General features: G+C 34.6%; 1 protein-coding gene across 4 annotated transcripts in view; it reads right to left on the bottom strand.

Annotated features, from left to right (window-relative positions):
* LOC149064673 (teneurin-m-like) overlaps positions 1 to 11,959 on the bottom strand; it is a 391,606-nt gene extending 379,647 nt beyond the window's left edge. For all 4 annotated transcript variants that reach the window (XM_089255506.1, XM_089255505.1, XM_089255507.1 and 1 more), the window contains exon 1: positions 11,469 to 11,959. The gene's annotated coding sequence lies outside the window, so the exon portion shown is untranslated. The remainder of the gene's footprint in view (positions 1 to 11,468) is intronic.
* Between the last annotated feature and the right edge of the window lie 548 nt (positions 11,960 to 12,507).

The following is a 12,507-nucleotide window of genomic DNA, read 5'->3' as shown; positions in this document are numbered from 1 at the left end:
TTCACAAACCGCGTTTGAATAATTTTTTATTTTTTGCTAATTTTTTTATTTTTCATAAATACTGAAACTATTTAAAAATTTATAAGACACTTTGAAATGCAAATATTTTATTTTTTTATATATAAAAATAAATATATTTGTTATCCCCTTTAATTCATACGTCGGCAAAACTAAAGTTTTTCACTAAAGAAGAGTGAGAAATATCAATGTCACGTCTACTTGTCAGTCATCAGAGCCTCATTGGAAACGACGAAATAAATTTCTGTTCTAAAGTTCTGTAAGTAAAAAGTTCTGTTCTGTAAATGAAGAATATACAGTATATCTGATGAGGCAAACATTTAAACTAGATTTTTGCCAATCTACTGTATATTCAAATTCTGCCAAAATTATGATATATGTACTAACGGATTGTTAAACTGCAATTTTTGAGTTTTAGATAGTGTACCGTCATCAAATGCATCCAAACATAGTTCTTTTTAAGAACTTGTGTCACCCGTGGTGCCCCACAGTGTCATGACCATAGGCTGTGGCGCCTATATTAAAACAATAACCTCACTCACAATAATCATAACACATCAACGAACGATACTTTATGTACGTAAATACGAGCGAACTCGGAAAGAAAAGATTCCTTGTCTCCTCCGTGTATCGAACCACGGTTCGCGAGCCAATATACCACTTAGACACCCCCCCCCCCACACTTATTTTTCGTGTTACATACGCATAGTGGCGTAATCTACTAAGATCATATTTTGCCGGTAGAGGCAGTATATAGCCTTTTTCTAACCCGGTGGCGATAGAGAGATAGAGATGGTTTTTCTCATCTCGTTATGTCTGCATAGCCCAGTGATAGAACGGGGTTTATGTGTAACTTCATATAGAGAAGGTCTTCATATAGCGAACTCTTCTTTCCGAGTTCCTCCGATTCCTCGGCACAACAGAAGTGGATCATATATCTTTATGCTCGTGTATGTCGTGTTGATATTAGCATTTTTCTGTCCGTATGTGTGTATGCGATATTAATACCCAGAATGCAGCCTTTCGTTGATGTTACGGTCGATATCCAAAGTCTAGACTTTTCGAGAAGTGACAATAACCGGTCGGTTACTTCGTGAAGATGTCAACTTTTGATGTCTATAGCCAGTGTGTGAAGTGGTCATGCTTCAGACTTTGGCATTCTTTCACTGCTTACTTAGCAAACCAAGAACAACTCTAGTATCACCACGAGCAATTTACTACCGAATGGGATGTGGCGGAAGAGTGCGCTTGCGCTTAACAATCTGAATGGGTATCTATTATACCGTGTGAATGTAATGTTTGAGAGCTGCCACCTATTATTCAAACTATGAGTGAACTGCAATGATTGCATATTTGTACAGTTGTGTAGACCTGATACATTTTAACTGGGAGATCAACTTGCATTCACGCCTCGAAGTTGGGAATTTATACTTGTTTGAAACCACAGAGAACCAACTTTGGTTGACCACCACTGTGTCGACGGTTGGCTTCGAACCCGGGTCCTCCGATATGAGTCAACTTTCGCTGCAATATATTGTACTCAAAATAGTTTCCGAAAAATATGTTAAGAGCCATTTACTTATTCCTAAAATTTGTAATTTTGCCCAATTTTACAAATTTGACCTCAGAGTTCAACACGATATATTCAACATAGATTGGGCAATTTTTGGGTCCTGGACACATGCCCCGTTCACCCTTGTGAGGAAATGACACTGATCGGGCGAAACCGTTTTTTTTTTTCTTTTTTATTGATAGGGAGTCATTCAAGTATTACGTCAGCATTGATGAGAGATTAGGGGATTACGGGTTTGCTGGGTTTTGATGACAAGGGCAGGGGATTTGCATGATACTTACGTCATCACTCACCCATTATAAAAATATGAAATATTTTTGATGACATCTTACTTATGTGTGGAAAAAACCAGAAACAACTTCCCTTAGTTTGTAGGCATCTGAAATAACATTTTCTCTATTGATAGGTCCTCTACAGAGCCATTTTGGTGACCTCTAAATGTTCCGCGGATCATTCAAGTCATCTGGAGGTGTGCTTATGTACTCCAAAAATATGTGGTGGGCCACTCATATAAATTATCTTTAACTGTGCCGCTCGTCACTCAAGTGATCCGTAATTATGTCGCGGATCACTTAAGTAATTTGGGAATGTGCCGCGGGTAACTTTAGTGATGTATAATTGGCTTGGGGAGCCACGAAGTGCTTTGAAACTGTGCCACATGTCACTGAAGGGATCTCTAAATCTGCCACGGATCACTTAGGTGATCTGTAAATGTGCCATGAGACTGCTTGAGTGATCTGAAAATATTCCCGGGCCACTTAAATGCTCTGGAATTGTGCCACAGTGATTTGTAAACATGTCATTATCATTTTTACAAATTAGGTTTGAGGAGGGGGGGGGGGGCAAGCCACACCAGATAACCTTCAGGGCCAGATTTGGTCATCGGATCAAGGATTTACCATGTATGGCTTAAAGGGTGTGACGCAATAATTTGTTTAAAAGAAATTTTTAGTTCTTAACCTTCAAATGGCATTGAAATGAATACAAAAAATATTATAATAACATATAAAGGTATTTTCTTCCGAAATTTTTTTTTTAAATATTTTTTTGCGGCAAAAAAAAAAAATAAATAAATAAATAAATACGTTTCTGATTGTCTGGGAAGGGCACAAGCCCTCCCCACCCCGCGTACGTCTCTGATCCCAGTATGCATTAGGATGTAGGGAGCAGAGCTGACGAAATTCAGCTGACATGTGGGGGTGTCAGAGTTTTGCTGACTTTTGCTGTCGGGGGGGGGGGGGGGTAAAAGTGGCTAAAAATCCGCTGATGTAATACTTGAACGGCCCCTACGTATTCAAAAATATCCTAGGCTCAATGCGACACCCCTGGATGCCGTGACGCACCTATGAAATTTTCTCATCAGAACAAGTGAAATTTCATCATCTCTATTCACTTTCCATTCTTAAAGAAAGACAAAAACTTTAGCTGAGTATCTGAAGTTTCAAATAAGTATAAATTATTTTTCCGTAACGAATTATTCATACCCCATAATAAGAAACATTCAAATATGCCGTTGAATAATTCACTCATTACTGAAAAACGCGTCAATTTCCAAACAGGGAAAAAAATAATCATTTTTATTTCATAATTTGTATATAATAAAATAAATTGAGTGAGATATCCGTGAATTTATATGCATGCGTGGGATTATACAGTGATTCAAGACCATAATTCCGTCTTATTACGAAACGTTTCTCTACCGATAATGACGCCTAAGATTACCAAGAGAACAATTCAAAGTTCAGGGCCACTGAAGGAAATCACGAATATTTGAGATCGACATTGAGATAACATTACGCATTTCCTCGAGACGGTTCCGATTTCTTTATATTTTAAGAAAAACTGAAATATATAGGCAAATATTTTCCATCGTATTTAAAACTGATATTTGACTTTGAAAAACATTTTGAAGCAGATGACTTGCAAGCCTGGTATTTTTTTAAAGGTAATTTTCGATGAAACGCTTGGAGTTTTGGTTTGAATATGATATAAAACCAAAAATAAATGCTATTTCATGAATATTTGAGCAAAACAAACAATTATATTCCCAGCATTTATTAAATTATGTTATCAATTTTATATGTAAATTAGGATTGTATTACATATTATCATAATACATATAATCATTACATTGTATCATAAAAACTACTGCTTGCATCAACATGTTATTTACACAGATTATTGCTCTAACATTCCTCTGTACAATGAACTAAAATATTCAGAATACTGTGAATTTTTCTTTAATTATGATTTTTTTACGTGAAAAAAATACACATACACAATTTTTTTGGTCAAAAATACTTAATTTCATAGTAATTAATACTTAATTCTTCAATTTCACTTCAAAATTATGTAAATCAAAAAGTTTCAATCATATCGCTTTGTTTTTAGTTCATTGCACAGCCCAGAGCGGCTTAAAATACCGTGTTAAGGTTTCATAGAGACATTTCGAAAAGATTTCGAGTAATCTATTCTTGAGTTATCAAAAATTGATTTTAATAAATTCTTGAGGAAATCAAAATCTTGAGTAAAAAATCTTAAGCTCTTCGTGAAGTAAAAAAAAAGTTCAGATAACACAATCAAAGATTTCATTATCTAGCTAAGATCATTAAATTGGTTTTTCTTAATTGACAATAACTTCCATTCTAGTTATGGTAAGCATGAAAATGAAAAAAGTTTTGTCTATTCTAGTAATAACTGAACTTTCAAATAAACGCATAAAACAATATTATTATTATTTTCGCCATTTGAAGGCAAGCAGTTGTCTTAAAACGTTTTCTTTTCTTTTTACATTTTAAGAAAAATCGAAATAAGTAAATATTTTTTCACATGATTGTTTAACCAATGTTTGAGTTTCAAAACGAGAATCAACATGGAGCTTGCCTAAAAAAAGGCCTCAAAGACAACATCTTACTCGATTCCGGATCGTCTATTTCATGGCACGTTGATAATTGGATGACACGTTTTCAATTTGATTGCGATGAGCTTTTGATATAACTCAAGGACATGTCCTTTCATAGTATCAAAGAGGAAAATCTTCAAAATATAGCTCCAAGCTATCGAAAAGTGATGGTTTTTTACGTGGGCGAGTCATATCATCATCTATCTGAAGTTACAGAGTTCAAATATATATGACAGTATTACATTTAAAAAAAAAGAACACCTTTTCTCTTTTTTCAGGCCATTGGAAGGTTCAATCGACATCTGCAAGGGTTCACGAAAGGCCAGAAATTCTTGGGTCTTGAGCAAGGCCTCATTCACTTTTTAGTGCCTCACTCATACTCGTCGGGATTAATCGGGCCGTGTCACGGATCGACCTCTTTGAAGCGTCGCTATTCACTACGATGAGATGATGTGAGACTAAAAAAGTCGAGGTTCCTCAGTGTTAATAGCACCGACATTGATTATTATTTATTCACCACCAAATGCTCACGTCACGTGAATTAATCCTCGAATATACTTTACAAAAACAGATGTTAAATTGACTAATCATTAAGTCCACTATTTAGAATTTAAAATAATCGCTGAGATTAATTCAATAATATTCTTGTTTTAACTTCTGCTGATTTCAAATTAGAACCGTTTGATGACAGTCATAGAGTTAATATGGAAGTGATGAAGACTACTACTACTACGCAACCGTAAATGCACCTTTTGCACATTCCTCTGCCGAATTTCTAATGAATTGGCACATACCAGAGAGAATGTATGTTCATGTTCTAAATGTATGAATAGCTCCCGAACATATTTATGTTGTCAGAGTTAGGCTTGTTTCGAGTTATTACTGGTGCTGCCATCTGCCTTTTACATTTTGAAGTGTAGATAGAAATACTTGTGAGAGGTAGACCAGTTCTCTGCGGAGAGCTTTTTTTCAAATGGGAGACCGGCTCGCATTCGCGTCTTGAAGTCCGAGGTGATGAATAGACTGGGGATTCCGCCAACCTATTTTCATGTCTTCAGGTTTCTGGTAGACCAGGGGTTTATTAAGCTCTAATTCTCTCATTAAGCACATTTTTAGCACTGATCTACGAAGTAAATTAAATCTCACTTGCTAAATTTTTGTTGCTGCATAAATCGTTCCTAGCTCTGAACCACGTTCTCCGAAAAATGAGGATGTTATCATAGATTCAATCACAGTATGTAAAGACTATCCCGAGGTGTGCTGGATAACCTTGTGAAGAATGGATCACAAAATTGATGCAATTGGCTAATTAGAACTAGCGGTTATATTTGTAGTAAACTAGATTCTCCAGCATAATCTATCTGTTATTTTCCCTAACGAACTCGAGGCGACCACCGATAGACAGCGCCTTCACTTCCAACCCATCTCACTAATGGCAGTAAATTGCAATATAGCGATATGGCCAGAGTTGGTGTTTGGTGAAATAGCATAACCTATCTGATCACTTCTCCCGTAACCAAAACCCTGGAAGAAAGATATATAATTCAAAACCTTTAACCTTAAAATTTTTGCATTCCTTTCTTTTTCGAAATGGTTTTCCCCCTTCACAGAACTGTCTCTTAATTTTATCAAATATTTGCATATTTCCATGACTTTTGCTGGATATTTTACATTTGGTCAGACTTTTTCCTCAATTTTTACCCGACTTTCCAGATTTCTGGGAATCATCTAGACAATGCTGCCGAATTCGCTGTTGTGTCAATCACAGTGAAGACGGACAAATTCGTCTTTTCGACGTGAAAATTAAGATCCTCACAGGAAAGACATCTTCCGTACCACGCGTGGCAAGAAAGCGAACAAATCCCCCATTCGAAAAAGTCTCTCCGCAGAGCACAGGCAGATTTTCACCACGATACTTACGTACCATGAAATTTAGGCATTTGCTATTTCCACTACAAAACATGGAAGGCACATGGCAACATCAGTATACACGAAAAAGCATAACTCGGACAACATAAATACTTTAAAGGCACGCATATACTCGCACAACAAGTTCCGGCCTCAAACCAATTCTTTAGAAAATCCCCAGCTGAATGTTTATAAGGTTCATGTTCGGTTTAGTAGTAATATCACGTGTATTTTAAGCATAAATTCACATGATACTAAGTAACGTGGAATGAGTTGCAGCAAATTATCAGTAAAGCACTCCCATTTATCTATTTCGGACTGTATATTGTGGAGAGAAATAAATCTCACGAGCATTCAAAGGTCAAAGGCCTGTAAATTAGGTCTAATTCTTTGAATGTATATTCACTTAAGCGAGAGAATGTACAGAATACTTACTTCACTCGCGACGCAAACACTGGTGTGTCCATTAAATCCAGTATAGTAATTATTCTTATGGAGCTAACCTAAAATTGCCATGTGTATATTAATCAATACTCGAATACTCGTTATAATTCCATTAGTACTCTGAAGTAATGTGGGTATTCGAATTCATTCAAGATGCACAAACATCGTGGCGGTGTATTATTAGTTTCTGCGGCAAACACAATTGCCGATGTTAATTAGATCTCATTAAACATTTGTATCGAATAAACACTATATTCATTTTAAAAATTTACCCAGCGGAAAAGCATTATGGGAGTAAGAATTCCGAAAAATACTGTAGTTACCTTCATAGGCGCCCGAACCTAGAGGGCTGAGGCCATTTTAGCCATTTTGTAGGGGGCTGAGCACCCCCTACCCCCCCCCCCCTCGATAATTTTCGAAAAACAATGTAACGCACCTTCCCTCTCCTGCGCACTTGAGTCCTGTATATACTGGACGATCAGCAACTTTCGGCCTTGCCAATGTTTTCTTCATATTGACGGCTCTGATTACCTTGGCTATAATGAAATGTAGGAAATTGTGTCCCTGCGTTTCATTGCATTTGCCTCTGCGTTATACGTACCAGGTCTCCCGTAAATTCGTAAATATTTTGAAAGTTCAAAAAAATTAAAGGAACTAGTATATTTGAATGCGGGGGGTTTGAGAAAAAAAAATCATTATTACTGAGGGGAATTTTTTTTTCGTCCAGAAAAAATATAGTTCAAATTTTTGTCGATAGAGAAAGCTGTGCGAGAGCAGATCACTGCAAAAATGCAAATCAGTCCTATAAAATGCCGGGTGTACGATTTCTGAATTTTCCTTTATTACTATCGCTTACGTAATATTTTCAGTGTGATCTTCACATTGGTGGATAAAGCACTGATGAAGAAGTTGTTTTACCTGAGCCACGAATCACCGGATGAAGCTTTACGAACGTTGCGGACACAGAAGAGGTTCAAGAAAGGTCCTGGTCGAGAATTCTGCGATTTACTTCCATGCAGTGTCCTCTATCGACAAACAATTGAGCTAAAAAATAACTTTCTTCTAACACCCCGCATTCAAATTTTCGCGATTCCCTCAATTTCTTACGAATTTCCCCGTGACAGAAGGAAGCATTTAGCTGGCATCTATAAGTCTCTCTGTCCCTTTCAAGGTGCTTTTATGGCTTTTGAATACAGTGTGCCAGTGAACACAAAAAAAAAAGAACTCCAGACTGGTAGAACATACAGATTGGCTACAGCTCTTCAGAGATGACTCAACCTCCAAAAATTTTCTTCGATATTCCCATGGTAGAAATCGTGGAATGATTGGTCGCACTGTCTTGATGTATCCAACAGTCACATTAATTCGCATTAAATCCGATGATACCGTTTTTCTAAGTCCATATATCAGGTGGTCCTTTGGGAGTCCTTGGAGAGATATCAGGGTATCCGTGAGCTTGGATTAGATTAAGTCGTTTTTACATTGCTATATACTAAATATTATTTTCTGAAAAGGAGTCCGCAGCCTTCATTTTATTGGCACAAAGGTGCCGTGGACTTTTATCTTAGTGGAACAGAGGGTATGTGGAACACAAAAAGGAACTCTTGCTGCACATCTTAAGTAGTGCAGAACATATTTAATCTGAAGAGGAAGCCCATTCCAGTGACTATAAATAGAAATTGAGGTTTTCAAAGCTCAATGAATGAGCTTTTCGGGCTACTAGCAAACTGGGCTTGCGTAGATTGCCCCCAACGCTTCTCCAGCTACAGACAGACAGGCATGACCGCTGACCGTCCAGAGAGACCATTTTGGGATGGCATTTTGTTTGCCATTTTGTCATCTTTGGATTGTATTTATTATTGTTTCTCCAGCTACAGTAGTAATCATCACCAGAAGATATGTGGAACTTGTTTGGATGATACGAGCATGCAGTTGTGCTCCTTCTCTTCATTATTGGACGGCTCCGTACGAGCATATGAAAATTTGACCCTTTTGAGATCCTAGATCAGACTGTATTCATGAATTTTTCAGCTTGGGTGCGACTGCTCTTTTGTTAATGGCCACTGTTCACTAAATAAAGTTGGCAGAACTGGAAAACTTTTCTACACCGGACAACGGCTAGATAACTTGATCCCATACTTTGCATCATGAAAAAGCTCCATTCGAAGACCTATGTTCGGTCATTTTGGCTTCGTAGATAACCCTGCCACATCTGTGGAAAAATACGTGATCTGAAAAATGGATATGTCCAGAATATACAGATATCAGTTCTAATTATTGGATCTGGTCATATATTTTAAGCAAATATGAATGTATCAACAACGCACGGAAAAAATTACACAATCTTGAATTGAACACACGCAGTTTTATCCCCAACCACGGTCGTAAATTCCACTAATGAATTAAATTTTTTGTATTGCTATATATACTGTACTTATTTTTGCTATCCATCCATAATCCGGTAAATAGTATCATTTCAACTATACGGGTCTATTTTATTCCTGTTTATAGCGAGATACTTGAGCAAACAATGAGAGTTTACGCTTGAGAACGTGTATTCTTTTCTTATTTCTTACACGCTTGAAGAAGATTCATTTCCCAGCTCGAGGCGATAGAATCGCCAGTACTATAAGAAGACCATAAAAGGAAAAAAAAAATAAGGACAGAGAGGAAACTCAATAGTACTGAAAGGGAACCTATTCAATGGAGGAAACCAGAACTATAGTGAAAAGAGAGCAGACGTGTGGCTCTCTCGTGGCTTCTTTACTATCGCGATAGTAATAATAATAATAGTAAAGCAAAAAGATGATCCGAATCAATCTGACCGAGCTTGATGCAAGTGTGGAGCTACTTGATTGTGATGATGGCAGAAAACGTGAGAATTGGATGTCTCTCGTGGGGATGATCTTCACCAATGATAACATGGAGAATTATCTTAGCTCTTCTGATTAGTGCTTTTCTACGGTCGATGGAATGAAAAGTCACGTGATTGTTGGACTTTTCCATTTGGTGATGGGAGAAAAGACATCCTCACGTACGCAATGGAAAGAAAAGTATAATTGAAATTTATTGAATATTATAAGGATAATAAATTTCTACTCGTTGAGTGTTCGCGATTTTTTCTGTTTGGTATTTTAGAAATTGATTTTTTTATGACAAAGATTTTTCCTAGTAAAAAAACCAATAACTTATTCATTGAATAGTAAATTTATATAAGAGTTGAAATATAATTTTTTGTTTTTGTAAAAAATAACTTTCTCCATAAATGAAGGAAAACCAACTTTTTTAAGCAGGGGATCCATGAGATTAATTATTTAATTTTTAAATTGAAATCCCCTAATAATCTTAAAAAATTACCCTTTAAAAATACCATAAATAATCTTACTGTACTTACTTACTTCTCTGTTTACTGTTTAAGGATTTACGATTTCGATTCAATTTAGAATATACATTCTTTTCCTCTAAATACTTGAATTTTTTACTTTAAGATGACCTGATTAAACCTGAATTTGTACTTACAGGAATTTAATTTTGACAGTTGGAATTTTTTAATACAAAAACATAAATAATATTTATAAAGATACTTCTCAGTTTAAAAAGAAATAGTTCATAGAAAATTTTATAATGAAATTATAATTATATAAATAAAAATTATATACCATGCACAATTATATTAATTAATTAATTATATGACTTATGATGCTGAGATGAATAGCATAATATCTCAGGTGTTTGAATATAATTGTTATATAATTGTGCATTAACAATATAGAAATGCAATAACTTGATTACATGTAAGATATTTATTATGCTAAAAATTATTTTGTTAGTTGCCTAAATTTTATATTCACTAAAAGCACAATATGTATTATTAACTTATTTTACTTATTATGATGAAAAAATTCATGTAAATATTTTAAATATGGATAAGTGATATGAATAAGCAATCTGCGTATTTTACAATCGATTTTGAATTATTATAATTGTAATATGTATTAATTGTAGGTATAAAATTTCTATTAAAAAATCATATTACAAAATAATCGTCTCAAGAAAATAAATCAATTTTTCAGAAATATCTTTGGAAAATATTTTTAACAAATATATTTTTTTGAAATCGAAAATAAAAATACATAGAAATTTATTAATTAATTAATTAATTTTTTATTCTCATGTGAATATATAATTATCAAATTATTTTAAATTATCTATAAACTGTTGTGATTAACTAAATGGTAGAGGATTTTTTTCCTTATGTTCGGAATTTCGTCAAGATATTTTCCACACAAAAGGAAAATTTTCAATCACTAATACATACTGTTATACTTCAAAGAAGTTGTCTTAAAAAAATAAATATGATTGTATGTTGTCAATGAAAAATGCAATTATCTATTTTTTAAAGATTAATACATTTATATCTTTCCAAACAGTAAATAAAATTATAGTTTATCAATAAATGCATGCATTAAAGTAGTTTTACGAGCATGTATTTTCATATACCAGCATCTATAGACACTCCTATATGGTTTGTGTGATATTAAAAATATCAACAAAAATAACAATTTCGTTTGTTATTGGAGAAAACTATAAACAACAAAGGAAATATGTAATCATAGTACTTACTTGGAAACATGGAGAGTTTCCTCAATAAATTTTGTTGCAAGATGATGTCTATAATATCAGGACGTCAGATCGGATTAAAAACACAATTTCACCAAGTATAGTTAACAATAACACAATCCAAATGTCACACGTTCATGTCTTGAAATGATAACAATAACCATCACTGTTGTTCTCGACGATGTTCCAAGAGTTTATTTCGAATGAAAACACTCACACCGATCTTACTTTTACTAAATAATCAAGAACATTTTCTCTTAGACATGGATAATTTTTTTTTTAAAAGGTGTAATTATATGGATGCAATAACTAAATGATGGATATAAGGTCGGGTCGGCAGGCACACGCGGAGGGATACAAGGATGATGATAATGTATGTTATCTCGTGGTTTTTGGAGGAAGAAAATATTCTGTCAAAAACGAGTTTGTTTTTGTCTGGAGAGTGAGAAGAGAAGGCAAGTGTATTTTTTGTCGCGATCCTCTTCCTGGATGGCCTCCAAGATGAACTGAACGTGTTTACTTCGAGTTCCGTTAGGTGGCGCTCAATTTAACCGGGGGCGGAGGGAGAGATGGTGGGGATGCTGTTCTCCTACACATCCCCTCTCTGCTCTTTTTTTTTTTTGTGGAAACCCAATATTTAGAGGAAAAAAACATTATATTTAGAAATTAAAGTGTCGGACTTTTTTAAGTGATAATTAAGCAAAGATTTTTGTAAACTGGAATGGATTTTATAAGTTGGATTTTTTCATCATTGAGTATTTCTTGTACTTGGTTTGAGGTACATATAGTATGTCAGTGAATTATGGCTGATGAAATAGATTAAGTTTAGAAAAATATTAATGATTACTTTTTTCACTTTTAACTTTTTTCAAATTTTCCGCATTTTATGTTATTTAAAACAAATTCGTTTTCTTCAATTTTTGAGTATCTGTTTTTGTTTTCGATTGTTATTTTATCCATTTTGAATTTTTTTTTCATTATCTTGTTTTTATACATAATTTTACATTTCTTCTTCAGTTTTTTTTTTTTTTATAATTTCTTT

This window comes from Pholcus phalangioides, unplaced genomic scaffold, assembly GCF_987345545.1.
Source record: "Pholcus phalangioides strain wild (caught in Gottingen) unplaced genomic scaffold, Ppha-v1.0 ptg000042l_1, whole genome shotgun sequence".
NCBI classification, from domain to species: domain Eukaryota; kingdom Metazoa; phylum Arthropoda; class Arachnida; order Araneae; family Pholcidae; genus Pholcus; species Pholcus phalangioides.
The sequence above is the reverse complement of the archived record's forward strand: the minus strand, read 5'-3'. Positions and strand labels throughout refer to the sequence as shown.